The 5539-nt window shown below is 39.1% G+C and overlaps 1 protein-coding gene across 3 annotated transcripts in view; it reads left to right on the forward strand.

Annotated features, from left to right (window-relative positions):
* Positions 1-5539, forward strand: part of TIMM9 (translocase of inner mitochondrial membrane 9) — a 906959-nt gene that overhangs the window by 740328 nt on the left and 161092 nt on the right. The gene's annotated exons all lie outside the window — the stretch shown is intronic.

The following is a 5539-nucleotide window of genomic DNA, read 5'->3' on the forward strand; positions in this document are numbered from 1 at the left end:
TTATCTGAGAGAGAGAGAGAGAGAGAGAGAGAAAGCACGAGAGGCAGGAGGGTCAGAGGGAGAAGCAGACTCCACGCTGAGCTGGGACCCTGACGTGGGACTCCTTCTGGGACTCCGAGGTCATGACCTGAGCCTGATCCACCTGAAATTTACATTTTTACTTCTGAGTCCACAATTTAAATTTCTGGCAGGAAAAAAGACTCTAAAATTTGTTTTTAGTAGTCATTAGTAAGAGGACGTGTTTTGCCTTAGGGGGAAGAAAATACATGTTCTGCAATTTAGGCCTATTCTGAGTGACTGTTTAGACCAGAGACCATATATTAAAGAGTGAATTTCAGTGTAAATTCTTGACACAAACATCTATGGACAATAGTTAAAGTGTAAACTTATTTTAGAAAAGGAAAGAAGGGAGGGAGGGGAGAAAGAAGGCAGATTTCCTAAAAGTGTCTTTAAAAGGATTATTATAACCAAAGGTTCATGTTCTCCCAATGAGAGATGAAACATATAAAAACTCCTTGAGCTTAAGTGAAGTCGTGGTAACAATCCATTTTAAGATACTCATGTATGTACTGGCTGTTATCAGAGTAGCGTCATGTGATGGTCTGGTTTTAACATTTAATTCAATGATGCACTTGCAGATTTGGATAAAGATATAAATTTGATTCAACTGATCTCATTTAACAGTTTATGAAAAAAAGCTTCAATTGACCTTTTTTCATTTGTTTTGCTTCAGCATTTCCCTACCAAGGAGGTCTGATTGTACTGTTACCCTCCCATTCCATGTATAGATAAATATAGTGGGAAATAATCACTGGGAGGAAAATTAAGGTTTGGGTCATACATCAACTCTGCTTAGCTGGCATCCGAGCACATAATTCACATTGCTGAACAGACCCCAATGATTGCTTATCCATTACAGATCAATTGCAGAAAAGGCTGTAACATTATTAGAAGCGTAATTTAGGAATCCTTTAAGCATTTAAGATTTAAACCTCACTTACTGAATAGCCAATACATAGTAATTAACCCATGTGTGAAATTAAATTCAGCCCTAAGGGGTATTTGTATATAAGTTGTTTTCAATCCTGTTTGAAGCCTTTCTAAGCAAACTGTACGCTCAACAATCAAAAGGCAGTTTTAACCCACTTGATTCCAAACCTCTGCCATCCTTTCTTAAGGAGAATAACTGTACCATTCATCACCTGCTTAATATAAAACATCCAAATGTATATATCCATAGCCCATTAAGGAACTCACTTGTCTAATATTAGGCTGTTTAAATTTTGGAATGTACGATCCATTAACATTCACAGTCATTGAGCAATTGAATAGTTTTCTGTCACTTTTTAAAACCCCACTGTTACTGCAGTCAGCATTCCTGTTGATCACATAGTATCTGCTGAGCTACCTGCAGAAAATCTGCCCTTTTTTTGCCCCTTCTCTCCAAGTGTCATCTTACCTAAGGTGAAGGGCTGAGAGAGTGGAGCTGACCCTGGGAAGTCCATCAAAACTAAGATGAGAGTTTGTAAACCACAATCCTATAGACAAAGGTAGGAAATTTTTCACACCAGAAGAACCATTGCTGTTGTCTTGCCAGCTCTGAAAGTTACAAGGACGTGTAGAGTTCACCTTACCCACCTCAGATACCAAACTCCTACATAAAGCCTTCTGTCATTTACGTTGTCATTTACATTCAAATGTAAAACGTTCTACTGTTAGAGAGCAGGAAGATCCATGTATCCTGTGGAATGTGTATTGAGTGAGTTTCTGTAGAATTTAAATCCCCTCCACAAGATTCCTCAAGTTTTGCAGGGGGCCAATTAGGTATGGACCAAGAACAAAAGCAGAGATTTCTGGCTGTGAAAAGCAGCTTTTTTTTTTTAATTTATTTTTTATTTCTTTTCAGCATAACAGTATTCATTATTTTTGCACCACACCCAGTGCTCCATGCAATCCGTGCCCTCTATAATACCCACCACCTGGTACCCCAACCCCCCATCCCCTGCCCCTTCAAAACCCTCAGATTGTTTTTCAGAGTCCATAGTCTCTCATGATTCACCTCCCCTTCCAATTTGAAGCTTTACCTCCTACTTTCTTTTGGCTCTAGAGACTGAAGAGGAAGGTTGAGTAAGAGTAGGGTTCGTAGGCTCTTGGCTCACTCTGGGTCTTGAAAAAAGGAGTATCTTGAAGGAAGGTGTTCAAGAAAAGGTCCCATGCTTTCTGAGCTGGTGCAAGGATATTGCGTGGGAGCTCCATGGTCCGGATGCCCTTGGAGCTGCTCCAAGCTGGGGACTCTAATCCCTCGCTTGCCAGAATAGCACACTTGGCTACTGGACCCTGCTTCACTCTGTTGCCTCTGGGACCTCACCACCTCCTCTTCTCTCTGGGCCCACTGTCCTAGTCAAGTTTTCTCTGCGCTCTCTAAGCATTAGAAAAGTTTAATCCTTTCTCTTACTTAAGAGATTGGTAAACTCATATTCTCATCTCATATTCAAAAATTCAGACCGTTACAGATAGCATCATGTCTTACCACCTTTCCACAGAGTAATGCATGAGCATAACCATGCTTGAACTGGGGAGGGATTGTTACATGCATCATCGATGGTCTGGGGAGTCCACGTTTTGGTGAGCGAGAACTTTTTAATGTTTTCCAGGTCTTATGGTTAAGAAATCACATCTTACATGTAACGCTATTGCTGAGATTAAATTCTCCTGTTACTTTATTAATGAATCAAAATTATTTTTCATCATCCTCCTTATAAAAATCCTCTCAGTGCATGAACACTTTTTAAAGGGTAGTTCTCTCTCTCTCTCTCTTTTTTTTTTTTTTAAGATATTTTATTTATTTGATGGAGAGAGAGAGCACACAAGCAAGGGGGGCAGGAGAAGCAGGCTGTCCACTGAGCACGGAGCCGAACGCGGGACTTGATCCCAGGAGGCAGACGCCCAACAGACTGAGCCACCCAGGCGCCCTATACGAGAGTTCTTTTTTTTTTTAAGAATTTTATTTATTTATTTGACAGAGAGAGAGCACAAGTAGGCAGAGAGGCAGGCAGAGAGGGAGAGAGAGAGGGAAGCAGGCTCCCTGCTGAGCAGATAGCCCGACGCGGGACTCGATCCCAGGACCCTGGGATCATGACCTGAGCTGAAGGCAGTGGCTTAACCCACTGAGCCACCCAGGTGCCCCTATACGATATTTCTTAAACACCACTGTCTTCTCCATTGAATAGACTCAGCTAATGTACCCTTTCCTCATTGGTCTTTTCTATACTTAGGTGTAAACTGCTTAGGCAGAGATATGTCTACTTTAATGTAAACTGCTTTCGACAGGAATATGTCTATTTTAATGGATTTGACCAATAAGTAATAAGGACTTTCCTATTACAAGCACTACTTTCTTGGGAGAAGGAGAATACTGACTAATACTGACTAATACTGAGAGCTTAGCATATATTAGGTATTATTCATAGAGCTGTACATGGAATCAACTGATTCATTCCTCTAGAAGTATGATTATTAATCCCATTTTACAGATGAGGATATTGAGGCATGGAATGGTCAAGTAACCTATGCAAATTATAAAGCTTAGTAGGGGCTCATAATAAAAAGAGAAACAAAACACAGTATAAGTCCACTGCTTTGATCATTTCCTCAACAAGTAGCCAACTCCCCCCAAAAAGCTCATATTCTCCACAGATACAGTCTCTTGAAATTAAATAATAAAAAAGCGAAAATTGAGAGCAAAAATCCTTCTCACTGGTCCACATCCATGAAGTCCACCATTTCCAGCATAATTTCTAGTAATACAGTTGTTTGCCCTTAGAAATACTTAAACTGATTGTATCCAGAAATAAAAGATCTTGTTCAAGGATTTTAATCTTTATAATTAAACTAGTCTCTAGTTGCCAGAGGTAATTTTGTTTACAGATACTTTTAATATGTGAGTCTTTCTTACAAGCCTCTGCCACAGAGAAAATTGTGTGTAAAATACAAAGGGAGTAAGCAGGAAAAAATTAAACTCAGATATCTTCTGAGATGAAGTCTGTTGGCTAGCGAGACTTTCTAAATCCACATCAGCCTCTTAGCAGATTTGGCAAAGATAAAAAAATATATTTCTATGAACTTCTCAAAAGGGAAATGATGAAAACATAAGTAATATGTGATTGTGAGCAATTAACACTTGAAAGGGAGTTTTGTTTCTAAGTATGAAAAATAAAATAAGAATCACCCATAATCCCATTCAAAAATCACTGCTTAACATTTCAACACCTTTTCTTCCGGTCTTTTTTGTCTATTTTTAAAGCACTGTTAATAAGCTACCTTTGAAAACTCAAGGTTTATTTGAACCATCTATTCAAGAAGTTTGTCCCCTGGGTATTTATTCAAAGAAAGAGAAAACACTAATTCAAAAAGATACACGCACCCCTATGTTTATTGCAGCAGCATTTACAATAGCCAAGATTTGGAAGCAGCTCCCCAAGTGTCTATCAATAGATGGTTGGATAAAGGAGGTATACACATGCACAGACACACACAATGGAATTGTAATCATAAAAAAGAATCAGATCACACAAAAAATTAAAATTAAAAAAAGAAAGAAAAGGATCAGACCTTGTCATTCGCAACAACGCGCATGAAGCTGGAGCATGTTGGGCTAAGAGAATCAAGTCAGACAGAGAAAGACAAATATCCTATGATTTCACTGATATGCAGAATCTAAAAAACAGAACAAATAAACAAACAAAAAACAAAAACAGAATCATAAAACAGAGAACAAACTTGCTGAAGCTTCCTGAAGGAGAGAGGGTTGGGAGAATGAGTGAAATAGGCCAAGAGGAGTAAGAGGTACAAACTTTCAGACAGAAAATCAATAAGTCACGGGAATGAAAAGTACAGCATAAGGAATATAACCAAGAACATTCTAGTAACCTTGTATGGTGACAGATGGTAACTATGCTTATCGTGGTGAGAATAGTGTAATGTACAGAATCGTCGGAATCACTATGTTGTGCACCTAAATCTAATACAAAATTATATCTTAACTATACATCAAAAAAGAAGAAAAAGTTGCCCCCCTTTTCTCCAGGAAAGAAATTCTACTGTCTCCGTGCCCTCCTGCAATGTATTAATCCCTTGACAGGCAATTCAAGGTATTGAAAGAAAAATAAGATTATTTTAGCCACTCCGCTGTTACTGATCCTATTCGGAAAAGAAATTCCTCAATTAAAATGAAATCACAAACGATGATTAGCATACATCCCTTTGCCTCTGACAGTGATTTAGCTATTATCAGTTGGTAGCTCTCAACGATGGCATTGAAGGGCATGCGCAATCAAAGAGTCAAGTTTAAGGCTTCGTTAAACCTCCGGCTCTCCCTCCCTGTTAATGGCCTTCCTGGTGTTAGAGATTTGTTTAATGATCAACAGTGGCTTCGTTCCTACCCCTGAGTCTTTCAGAAAGTAGCATAACCGAGTCAATGTTTAACTGGATTCTTTGGGTCTGAAATGGCAGAGGAGGAGTTGAAGGGACATCTCCATGG

This window comes from Mustela nivalis (genome assembly GCF_964662115.1).
Source record: "Mustela nivalis genome assembly, chromosome: 6".
Lineage (NCBI taxonomy): Eukaryota > Metazoa > Chordata > Mammalia > Carnivora > Mustelidae > Mustela > Mustela nivalis.